The sequence below is a fragment of the Mus musculus genome, chromosome 7, assembly GCF_000001635.26.
Source record: "Mus musculus strain C57BL/6J chromosome 7, GRCm38.p6 C57BL/6J".
Lineage (NCBI taxonomy): Eukaryota > Metazoa > Chordata > Mammalia > Rodentia > Muridae > Mus > Mus musculus.
The window spans coordinates 47490265-47503541 of NC_000073.6; the positions used below are offsets into that span (position 1 = coordinate 47490265).

General features: G+C 39.2%; 1 pseudogene; it reads right to left on the bottom strand.

Moving 5' to 3' along the window:
* Gm7255 (predicted gene 7255) lies at nucleotides 12189-13043 on the bottom strand (annotated as a pseudogene).

Consider the following 13277-nt stretch of genomic DNA (forward strand, 5'->3'; position numbering starts at 1 on the left):
TCTCTCTCTGTCTGTCTATCTATCTATCTATCTATCTATCTGTCTGTCTGTCTGTCTGTCTGTCTGTCTGTCTATCTATCTATCTATCTATCTATCTATCTATCTATCTATCTATCTATCTATCTATCTATCTATCTATCTATCTGAGATGTGTTCTCATATATTCAAGATGGCCTTAAACTGGCTATATACCTGAGAATGACCATGAGCTTCTGATTTTCTTCCAATGCTGGGATAATAGGCATATATCACCACAGATAATTTAAGTGAATCTGGTAATCAAACCCAGGGATTCCTTCCTGTTAGGGAAGTGCTTTACAATCTGAGACATATCCTTATCCCCAGCCCATGAGTGAGAGAATTAAACAGGTAGTCTGTATCTGGTAAGTGAACAGTGGTGAGTGGAGCAAGGGTACCAAGAGTATTTGCAAGGTTTTGACTCTATCAACACACTGTTGAATCTGAATGTAGCAAGCCTGGAATTGACACGTATGGTCAAGAGACTGGGTTGAATGTGGGGAGGCCATTGGAGCAGAGGCTGTATGGAAAACAGTTATACAGAAGAGGGGAGGACTGGGCAGGTGATGTGGAAATGAAGACTTTGGCAGTCCTACTGATGTGGAGGTTGACTAAATACAGAATAGGTCATTGTATGGAGAGGGTGATAAGGTTAAAGAAGGTTAAAATATAGAGAAGAGAGGATTGACCATCTTGATGGATATGGTAGTTGCTATAAATGAGGACAGGGTTGGTGCTCAATAAATCTGTAAACCAGACAGGTCATGATCTAATAGAGTAAACAGTTACATCCTCATTAGTGACATTAAGAATGTAATTTTAAAACTTTTCTACCAATTTCTCTTTAAAAATAAAAAAGACCACCTATTTAATGGCTCAGCTGTGCATCACCATTTCCTCTGTGACTTTCAGATGCTGTGACTGTGTGCCTAGTTGAAGGCACATGCTTCAGTTATGTTGAAAAAACAAGTTTTTCACAGAAAGTAAGGTATTATAAAAAACACTGGAAATGAATTTTATCACAGCTTACCCAATTTAATAACAAAGATGTTAATGACACACAGTTGATAAGACACCATCAGCAGTCAAGTACAAAATAATTCAGAGTGTGGTTTTGTGGGATTTAGCTTAAAAATGCATTGTTCACCCCTCTCAATTTGGTGTTACTCAATAGGTCTTTGCATAGTAGGAAACACTATGGTAAAAACTGTAACTGACAAAATCACAAACACCTAAGTTTTGCAATAAGCTGAGCCACCCATGGCATAACATCCTGACACTCTGCCTGTGCTTGAACTTACAGCATTGTTATAGAATTTCCTGATACCTGTTGGGTGTCATAAATGTCAAGCTCTTCTATAACATTTGGACAGAAGCTGGCTAGATTCTGTCAGCTTGACACAAACTGAGACATATCTGGGAAGGGGGAATATTAAGTGATCATTTGCCTTCATCAGATTGTCCTGTGGGCATGTTGATGGGAAAATTTCTTAATGAATACTAATAAAACATGAAGGCCTAGATCATGGTGGGTAGTACCAACCATGGGCAAATGGGCCTAGGATGCATTAGAAAACATGCTGAACAAGCCATGATGATAAAGCCAGGAAGTAGTCTTCCTCCATGGTCTTCTCTTCAGTTCCTGACACCAGGTTCTTGCCTTGGCTTCCCCTGTGATGGACTCTAATCTGTAAGCCAAATAAACACTTGTCTCCCCAAGTTAGTTTTGGTCAATCATAGTAGCAGACCAGTAAACCAGGTCAGAAACATAGAATAAGGAATCATCAGAGTTCTGGACTGGGGAGAACTCTGAAGCCAAGGAACCTGAATTTGGAGCACTGAGCCCTAAGTGCCATCAAGCAGGGAGTGTGTGTGTGTGTGTGTGTGTGTGTGTGTGTGTGTGTGTATGTGCGTTTGTGTGTGGTAAATATATAGTCTATATGATTTTTTAACAGATGACACATGATAGATTTGTATGAAAATATATTTATCAGACTTAATGTATAACAATGCAAAAAAAAGTCATCCATCCATTACAACCACCCATAACAAGATCTGATACCCTCTTCTGGAGTGTCTGAAGACAGCTACAGTGTACTTACATATATTAAATAAATAAATAAATAAATAAATAAATAAATCAATCAATCAATCAATCAATCTAATAAAATAAAGAAACCCAATCTCAAAAAAACCCCAATGCCTCCCAGACAGCATTTCTCTGTGTAGTCCAATATGGCCTCAAACTCACAGCGATCTGCCTTCCTCTGCCTCTGAAGGGTTAAAGGTGTGTGCCATTATACCTGGTCCAATATACTTGGTTGTAAAATTTGAAATCTTAATGCTATAATTTCATAACTATTTTTGAAAGATCCTATTTTTATTTTTACTCATGTGTATGTGTGTGTGCTTGTGTCTGTGTATATGAACATGTGTGCAGGCCCCTGTGGGGGCCAGAACAGGGCATTGGGTCCCTCAAAGCTGAAATTATAGGCAGTTGTGAACTGCCTGATGTGGGTACTAGGAACTAAATTCTTTGGACGGGAACTAAACATACTTAGCCACAGAACCATTTCTTCAGGTCCTCATAGCTATTTTTGAAAACTATGTTCTGAGTACTCACACTCTACTTGCTAACCAGTAAAGGTTTAAATATAGACTGCTGTCTACAGAGATGCTGTGTTGTTTTAGCATCTCAAGGTGGTCCCTTCTGTATACATGTGTTCTTTGTGGGATGAACAACCACTAGTACCAAATAGTCTTGATCTCTTTTTTTGAATTTTTTATTAGATATTTTCTTTATTTACATTTCAAATGCTATCCTGAAAGTTCCCTAACCCCCCCACCCCGCCTTGCTCCCCTCCCACTTCTTGGCCTTGGCATTCTTGTACTGGGGCATATAAAGTTTGAAATACCAAGGGGCCTCTCTTCCCAATGACAGTGACTAGGCCATCTTCTGCTACTGTTGGCTACTGGTTTGCTGTATATTGCTTTTACTATGTTTAAGTATTGGTCTTGATTTCTTGATCTTTCTAAGACTTTTATCATGAATGGGTGTTGCATTTTGTCAAATGCTTTCTCAGCATCTAATGAGATGATCATGTAGTTTTTGCCTTTGAGTTTGTTTGTATAGTGGATTATGTTAATGGATTTCCATATATTGAACCATCCCTGCATCCCTGGGATGAAACCCTACTCGATCATTATGATGATCATTTTGATGTGTTCTTAAATTCGATTTGCAAGAATTTCATTGAGTATTTTTTGCATTGATATTCATAAGGAAATTGGCCTGAAGTTCTCTTTCTTTGTAGGGTCTTTACGTAGTTTAATTATCAGAGTAATTGTGGCTTCACAGAATGAATTGTGTAGAGAACCTTCTGTTTCTATTTTGTGGTCTAGTTTGAGGAGAATTGGTATTAGGTTTTCTTTGAAGGTTTGATAGAAATCTGCACTAAACCCATTTGGTCTTGACTGTTTCTATTTGTTTAGGGAATATGTGACTGTTTAGATTGTTAATCTGGTCCGGATTTAACTTTGGTACCTGGTATCTGTCTAGAGTATTGTTCATTTTATCCAGAATATACAGTTTTGTTGAGTATAGGCTTTTGTAGTAGAATCTGATGGTTTTTTTTTAGATTTCCTCATATTCTGTTATTATGTCTCCCTTTTCATTTCTCATTTTGTTAATTTGGATACTTTCCATGTACCCTCTAGTTAGTCTGAAAAAGGGGTTATCTATTTTGTTGATTTTCTCAAAGAACCAGCTGCTGGTTTCGTTGATTCTTTGTGTAGTTCTTTTTCTTTCCACTTTGTTGATTTAAGCTTTGAGTTTGATTATCTCCTGCTGTCTATTCCTCTTGGGTGAATTTGCTTCCTTTTGTTCTAGATCTTTCAGGTGTGTGGTCAAGCTGCTAGTGTGTGCTCTCTCCAGTTTCTTTTAGAAGGCATTCAGAGTTTTCCTCTTAGGACTGCTTTCATGGAGTCCCATAATTTTGGGACACTAACATATGTTGTGGCTTCATTTTCATTAAATCTAAAAAGTCTTTAATTTCTTTCTTTATTTCTTCTTTGACCAAGTTATCATTGATTAATGTGTTGTTCAGCATCCACATGCATGTGGGCTTTTTATTATTTATGTTTTTGTTGAAGATCAGCCTTAGTCCTTGGTAATCTGATAAGATGCATCAGATTATTTCAATTTTTCTTTGTCTGTTGAGGTCTGTTTTGTGATTGATTTATATGATCAGTTTTGGAGAAGGTACCATGAGGTTCTGAGAACAAGGTATATCTTTTTGTTTTAGGATAAAATGTTATATAGATATCTGTTAAATCCATTTGTTTCATAACTTCTGTTAGGTTCCCTGTGTCTCTGTTCAGTTTTTGTTTCCATGATCTGTTCATTGATGAGAGTGGGTTGTTAAAGTCTCCTACTATTGTGTGTGGTGCAATGTGTGCTTTGAGCTTTAGTAAAGTTTCTTTAATGTTTATGGGAGTCCTAGTATTTGGAGCATTGTTGTTCAGAATTGAGAGTTCATCTTGGTCGTTTACCTTTGATGAGTATTATGTGTCCCTCCTTGTCCTTTTCTTTTCTTTTTTTATTAGATATTTACTTTATTTACATTTCAAATACTATCCCCAAAGTTCCCTATATCCTCCCCCTTGCCTTGCTCCCCTACCCATACACTCCCAATTCTTGGCCCTGGCATTCCCCTGTACTGGGGCATATAAAGTTTGCAATACCAAGGGGCATCTCTTCCCATTGATGGTCGACTAGGCCATTTTCTGCTACATATACAGCTAGAGATACGAACTCTGGGTGTACTGGTTAGTTCATATTGTTGTTCCACCTATAGAGTTGCATATCCCTTCAGCTCATTGAGTGCTTTTTGTAGCTTCTCCATTTGGGGCCTGGTATTCCATCCTATAAATTACAGTGAGCATCCACTTCTGTATTTGCCAGGCACTGGAATAGTGCCATACGAGACAGCTATATCCGGGTCCCTTCAGCAAAATCTTTCTGGCATATGCAATAGTGTCTGAGTTTGGTGGCTGGTTATGGGATGGACTCCTGGGTGGGGCAGTCTCTGCACAGTCCATCCATTTGTCTTAGCTCCAAACTTTGTCTCTGTAACTCCTTTCATGGGTATTTTGTTCCCCATTCTAAGAAGGAGCAAAGTATCCTTTTGTGACTGGGTTACCTCACTAAGGATGATATCCTCCAGATACATCCATTTGCCTAAGAATTTCATAAATTCATTGTTTTAAGAGCTGAGTAGTACTCCATTGTGTAAATGTGCCACATAATGTAATATAGATATTGTTGTCCACAAAGCTAAATAAAATGATTTATAAACAAAAAGAACATAGCATGACCACATGAATCAAGAATTCTGGACTATGGATTCCAATTCAGAGCTTGTGCATACTCTATAGTCTGGGTCATTCTTCTTGTGTATAACCCAGGACCTTTAAATCACATGGAAATGATTTCCTTCTCTCATGGTCAGGGTTGGATCCATTTCCTGCTCCTCTGTAACCTCAGAAAGGCAAGCATCACATTTGCCTCCCCAGGGCTTAAAATAACACAGAAAAGATGGAGATAACAGGGTTTTGTTGAGGTACATTAAGGGAAAGATAATTCTACATGTTCAACAGAATGGATTCTGAGTTCTACCCCTAACTCTGGGTAGAGATGTGACTTTGTTTTGTGCAACAGATTACAGATCTCATGCATTTACCTCCTCTCTTGAGTTAACCATGCTTTAGACACAAATATATTTTGAAAAGCTGTGTAATCCATGAATAAATTAAATAAGAATACAATGTTAAAAAGCAATAGACAACACAATTTGTAGATGGATCACCCACATATATATCAGTCACCACTAAAGAGGACACTGGTTTTCTGGACAGATGTCAGCCACACACCTAGGCTGGAAGAAAATGTCAGAGGAATTAATGGTAATTAAGCAACATTTAATTTGTTTTTGTTTTATTTTTTACATTTTTTATTAGGTATTTTCATTTACATTTCAAATATTTTCCCCAGAAAGCTTTTGGAGGGGAATGCATGAAAATGCACAGATAGAGCATAGCTGGATACCCCATGTCTCTTTCTCCCTCCATCCTCCTCAGAGCATCAGAAGGTGAGCTGCTCTGTTGTTACAAGTGTAGCAAGCTGTTCAAAGGGTTTAACCTGGATGTCCAGGTGGTATAAGGCTGGAGATGTAGCTCAGTGGCAGAGTTCTTGCTTTGTTACACAGGGAAAGAAAAAAATGTCTATCCTGAATATAAAAAGACCTTTGGTGACTTTTCAAATATGAGGTTTCTGTTAGGTCATATCAACTCTAAAGGCAGTATTTAGAGTTAAGTGTGACTCAGGGAATGAAACGTTAAATTTACTCTGAAGCCAGAGCTCTTTCCTCTGCTCTCAAACAGACTGTTATCAGACAAGTGGGGACATTCTGCTTGCTCCCCATGACTTACTTCCCCAATCCCCCTAATTTTATTTTTATCATCTCATCTGCAGCCCAAGGAACAGCAGGGATGGAATATCCTTGGGAGGAGGGTGGGGAGGAGGGATTCAAAAAAAGGATCCTGCCTTTTGGCTTGTTGAGTAAAGGCCTTAAGGCTTGGTCTGACTTGACATTATTTTGGGTTGACTTTAGCTGTTTTTGGCAAATCTATGCCAATTCTTGTCTGTTCAGAGCCATTCTGGACATTGCAGCCTAGGATCCTTGTTGCAGCAAAGACCAAGTATCTGGTAGAGGTCCAGGATAGTAAAGATGTGTGTGTGTGTGTGTGTGTGTGTGTGTGTGTGTGTGTGTGTTGGTAACCATTCTCTGAAGAATATTAATGTTGTTGTTGTTGTTATTATTATTATTATTATTATTATTTGCCGCAGGCCCTCTGGTCCCCTGTGCCTGCGTAGGAAAGAGTCTCTAGAGTAGATGGGCAGAGATTAGGATGAAAAATGACAATCAGTCAAGCACACAAGAGAGGTGTTGAATCTGAATGTAATTTTCCAGTCGAGCATCAGACTTTTATAATACAGAATAAATTGCAGAACAAGGCACATTGAATTTTTCCAGGTGCAAAAGGAGTGACTTCAAAAGGAACCAGATAAATGTATAACACTAGAGATTAGCACAGATGCAAGGGGAGTGACTACAAAGGGAATTTGTAGGGACCAAATAAATGTTTACATTAGAGATTAGCACTTTCTGCCAGGCAAGAGTTTTACACTTAGAGTTAATTGCCTCAGGGTAGTTAACTCTTGACACGCCTCAAGAATAATGTAGTGTCACTGACCCCAAAATTCTCTAGGCCTCGTTAATTCTTATCTATATCTGAAGACTATCCATTTTCAGTATAGTATACAAATTTGCTCTTGGCATGGAATGTAGTCTATAATACGAATTTCTATCTCAGTGAGAATATTAGACTCTATCTGTAAACAGCTGAGTAAAATGGCAAGTGCTTAATTAGTTACTGAATGGGTTAAGCTCCTTGCTGCTATCTGGAATCTAAGAACACTGGGAAAAGGCTTTAGCTATGTTAGAATACAATCTTAAAAGGCATTTACTATAAGGTAATGCTTAATAGAGTGCACGTGAATCTATACACTAGACTAATGCGGGAATGGAAAAATTAATTTTATGGTTTATATAGATTAGGGAGAAAATGCCAGGCCTCTGGGAAGGGAGTTTCCTTGAAACTCTTTGCTTCATGAACCAGCTTCCCAGCTTTCGCTTTGTCAAGCTGACTCCACCAGAGTCCCTGGCAATTATTATTATGTCTTGACTGCTTATTTTCTCACCCCTGCCACAAAAATTTAATATGGTGGTCAAAATAGTAGAGTCCTCAATTCACATTCCAAGCATACCAGCAAGTCATCTCCAATTTACCCATTTCAATTTTGTGGTTGTAACTATAGTTTATAAACAAGTTACTCTCTCTTTTGACATATCTGTTTTTTATCCTGGATTGATTCAAAGTCACTTGTATCTGTATGATAGATTTGTGTAAGGATACCTCTTCTATATTGCTGGGAGCCCCTGATAATAGGGCTAAAATTCACATGTATTTTTATGACCAAAGCTGTCATGGTAATATTAATGTCTGACATGCCTCATCTCCACTTACAGAAAGAACATGTCATAGCAGTCTCTCTAGGCAGGCAGCTGTCAGTCAGGCACAAAGAATATGTGCTCATTTTGATTATAGTTATGGTAGAGAATGAATTTCTAGATCTTTTTAAAATCAATATGGTTTTTATATTTAGGCCATGATTATAGTAATGTCAAATCTCACAGCTTTTGTTTAGAAAACAGGGCCCACATTTCTTATGGAATAAGATCAGACCAGTGACTTCTGTACCTCCATGAACTGCTTTTGTTTACATGGAAGGAAAAGAGATCTAAGGTGGTTATCTCAAGGTGATTGAATCAGCTGAAAATATAGACTTCATGACTTAGAACTCACAGCATCCACATCCTCAGGTACGTCAAGGCTTCTGGCTGCTGGGGTCAGCTGGCTGGAGACATGGGATCCTTCTGCTGTAGCCCGGGGTCCCGAGAGTGTATAATGTAGTATGGTGTGTGGGCCTCACGCCTGTCTTTGTAAATTGTGTATCAGCAATTATTAGCATGTCGAGCGTTGTGATTGGACAAGTGTAAAACATTTTGTTGAAGGTGTTATCTCATGAGAATGTTTCACAGGAAGCCATGAGGCTCCTTTGTCTTTTTTTTTCCTTTTAAAATAATTATTTAGAGGAAAATTTTTATTGGATATTTTATTTACATTTCAAATATCTTCCCCTTTCCAGGTCTCCACTTTGGAGGCTCCCATAGCAACACTGCTCCCCCTGCCTCCATGAGGGTGTTCCCCCATATACCCACTCACTCCCATCTTCCTGCACTGGCATTCTCCTACACTGGGGCATCAAACACCTTCAGGCCCAAGGGATGCTCCTCCTACTGATGTCCAACAAGGCTGTCCTCTGCCACATATGTGGCCGGAGCCTTGGGTCCCTCAATGTGTACTCTTTGGCTGTTGGGTCAGTATCCAGGAACTCTGGGGTTTCTGGCCTGTTGATACCTTTGCTCCCCACATGGGTCTGCAAACCCCCTTAGATTCTTCAGTCTCTTCCTCAACTCCTTCATCTTGGACTCCGTACTCAGTCCAGTGATTAGCTTTGTGTATCCACCTCTTTATTCGTCAGACTCTGGCAGAGCCTATCAGAAGACAGTCATATCAGGCTTCTGTAAGCAAGCACTTGTTGGCATCCACAATATTGTTTGGATTTGGTGATTGTATATGGAAAGGATCCCCAGGTGATTAGACTCTGGATGGCCTTTCCTTTAGTCTCTGCTCCACACATTATCTCCAAATTTCCTCTTGTGAGAATTTTGTTCCTCCTTATAAGAAGCACTGAAACATCTACACTTTGGTCTTCCTTCTTCTTGAACTTCATATGGTCTGTGAATTTAATCTTGGGTATTCTGAATTTTTGGGCTAATATCCACTTATCAGTGATTGTGTACTCTGTGTGTTCTTTTGTCACTGAGTTACCTTACTCAGGATGATATTTTCTAGTTCCATTCATTTGCTGGGGAATTTCATGAATTCATTGTTTTTAATGGCCGAGTAGTATTCCATTGTGTTAATGTACCACATTTTTTTTATTCATTCCTTTGTCGAGGGACATCTGGGTTCTTCCCAGCTCCTGGTTTTGTTGATTATATTTATAGTTCTTTTGGTTTCTACTTAGTTGATTTCAAATCTGAATTTGATTATTTCCTGCTATCTACTCCTCTTGGGTGTATTTGCTTCTTTTTATTCTAGAACTTTCGGGTGTGTGGTCAAGCTCCTAATGTATGCTCTCTCCAATTTATTTTTGGAGGCACTCAGAGCTATGAGTTTTCCTCTTAGCACTGCTTTCATTGTGTCCTATAAGTTTGGGTACATTGTGCCTTGATGTTCATTAAACTCTAAAAATTCATTAATTTCATTCTTTATTTCTTCCTTGATCAAGTTATCATTAAGTAGGGTGTTGTTCAGCTTCCATGTTTATGTGGGTTTTCTGTTGTTTTTGTTACTATTGAAGACCAGCCTTAGTCCGTGGAGATTGGATAGGATGCATGTGATTATTTCAGTCTTCTTGTATCTGTTGAGATCTGTTTTGGGACCAATTTTATGGTCAGATTTGGAGAAGGTACCATGAGGTGCTGAGAATAAGGTATATTCTTTTGTTTTAGAATGAAATATTTTATAGATATCGGTTAAATCCATTTAGTCCATAATTTCTGTTAGTTTCACTGTGTCTCTGTTTAGTTTGTGTTTCCATAATCTGTCCATTGCTGATAATGGGGTCTTGAAGTCTCTCACTATCATTGTGTGAGGTGCAATGTGTGCTTTGAACTGTATTAAAGTTTCTTTTATGAATGTGGGTTCCCTTGCATTTGGAGCATGGATGTTCAGAATTGAGAATTCTTCTTGTTAGATATTTCCTTTGATGAGTATGAAGTGCCCTTTCTTATAATTTTTGATAACTTTTGGTAGAATGATGAGTTTATTTTATATTAGAATGGCTTCTCAAGCTTGTTTCTTATGACCTTTTTCTTGGAACAGTGTTTTCCAACCTTTTACTCTTAGGTAGTATCTGTCTTTGACACTGAGGTGCATTTCCTGTATGCACAAAATTCTGGGTCCTGTTCATGTATCCAGTTCGTTAGTCTATGTCTTTTTATTGGGGATTTGAGTCCATTGATGTTAAGAGATATTATATTAAGTGATAGCGATGATTGTTGCTTCTTGTTATTTTTGATGTTATTTTTGTGTTTGTGTGGTTATCTTCTTTTGGGTTGGTTGAAAGTACATTCCTTCCTTGATAATTCTAGGGTGTAGTTTTCCTCCTTTTGCTGGCCTTCTTATTGTATCCTAGATTTTCTGGATGTTTTCTGTTATGAGATTTTTGCATTTTCATTTTCTTGAACTTTTGGGTCAATGTTTTCTATGGTATCTTCTACACCCAAGATTTTTTCTTCTATCTTTTGCATTCTGTTGGTGATGCTTGCATCTATGACTCTTGATCTCTTTTTTAGGCTTTCTACCTCCAGGGTTGTCTCCCTTTGTGTTTTTTTTATTGTTTCTTTTTCCATTTTGAGATCCTGGATCATTTTGTTCAATTCCATCTCCTGTTTGATTGTGTTTTCCTGTAATTTTTAAAGGGATTTTTGTGTTTGCTCTTTAAGGGCTTCTACCTGTTATCCTGTGTTTTCCTGTATTTCTTTAAGGGTGTTATTTATGTCTTTCTTAAAATCCTCTATCATCATCATCATAAGATGGGACTTTAATTCAGAGTCTTGCTTTTCTTGTGTGTTGTAGTATCCAATGCTCACTGTGTTGGGAGAACTGCGTTCTGATGATTCCAAGTAGCCTTAGTTTCTATTCATTATATTTTTGCCCTCAGTTCTTGCCATCTGGTTGTCTCTGGTGTTAGCTGCTCTTGCTTTCTCTAACTGTTGTTTGTCTCTCCTGCAAGTCTGTGTGTCAGTACTCTTGGTAGATGAGTTCTTTTTGGGAGGAATTTGGGTATGGAGAGCTGTGGTACAGAGTCAGCTCTGGGGTGCAGATGGAAACTGGAAATATCCAGTTCCAGGCTCCTCTGTTCCTGTGTACTGAGGGTTCCAGGCATGTCCCTTTGAGCAGAAATGGTGGTCTTACCTGTGCTCACAGGCTTGTCTGCACTCCTGGGAGACCAGCTCTCTTGGTGGTATTTTGGTATGGAGCACCGTGATACAGGATCATCTCCTGGCTCCTTTATCTTTACATTCAGGTACAGAACAATCACAGGCAAGAGAGTCATGGTTCTGGACCTTTGTTATTTCCATGGCAACAAAAGTCCCAAAGAAACAGCAAGAAAGCTTCAGGGGAAGATAGCATGAGAATTTGATTAATGTCAAGAAGGATGTAGACATGATACTTTCTGATTAATGCTATTATTCAGGAGAGGTAGAAAACAAAGTCAGTGGAGAGCTCTTGGAGATGGTGGACCACTGAGGCATGTCTAGTCAGTAAGCTGAGAGGAGAGTGGACAGTGGTCAAGTACATCAGGGCAGTGCTCACTCCAAAGCCACCTCTGAGCTCCAGGCAGAGGCTCTTCATCATGGCTCTGCTTTGCCTCTTGACATCTCTACCATGTTTTCAGCTGTCTCAGGAGTGTCCTGCAGTACATTCTGGAGAACCATTTTGAGGGTTTGGTGCTTCAACCGATGCCTGAAAGAGCCCACGAAGAAGTAAATGATGGGGTTGGCACAGCTGTTAACAGCACTCAGGACGAGTGATGCCAGAAAAACATCATAAGCAAATACACCATAATCAATCTTAATCCAGATTAACAGGAACCAGTAGATGGCAGAGGGCAACCCACAGAGGAGAAAAACTAAAACTGTCAGCATGATGGTCACGAATAATCTTGTAAATTTCATCTTCCCAGCACCACAGAACAACCTGGCCAGCAGAGCCAGAGTGGACAGACAGAGGACTACAAACAAAAACATCAGGTATGCATTAATAAAGAAATTCGATGCCAGACACCCATTGTCATTTTTATATTTGGTATCTAAGAGACCACAGAAATACGTATTCAGAAAGCAGATCAACAGGGACAGGTCCCGTATAGCAGCACATATGACAGTTGATGTGTGTTTTGTGCAGTGGGAGCGATACCAGATGGGACACAGGACAGACAGGCAGTGCTTAGTGTTGATGGCACTGAGCATGGTCAGGCCTGTGTTGTAGAGCACCATCATGATTGTGTAAAAACGGTAAAGAAAAATAATGTTGAGGTAGGAAACCTTGAGAAGTTGCATTGTGGAAGCTATGATGTGACCAAGGAGGAAAAGGAAGTCAGCTATGACCAAATTTAAGATGTAGATTGAGAAAGCATTCCTGTGCAAGTGGAAGAGCAGGAGCCAGAACACAATGGCATTTCCTGTCAGTCCGGCCAGTCCACACATCCACTCCAACCTTTCTGTCCTTGATTCCCCTACACTGGGTCATCTATCGATCCTTCATAGGTACAAGGATCTCTTCTTCCATTGATGCATGACATGGCCGTCCTCTGCTATATGTGCATCTGGAGCCATGTGTACTCCTTTGTTGATGGCTTAGACCCTGTGATATCTGGGGGAGTGTCCGGTTGGTTGATATTGTTGTTCTTATGGGGCTGCAAATCCCTTCAACTCCCTAAT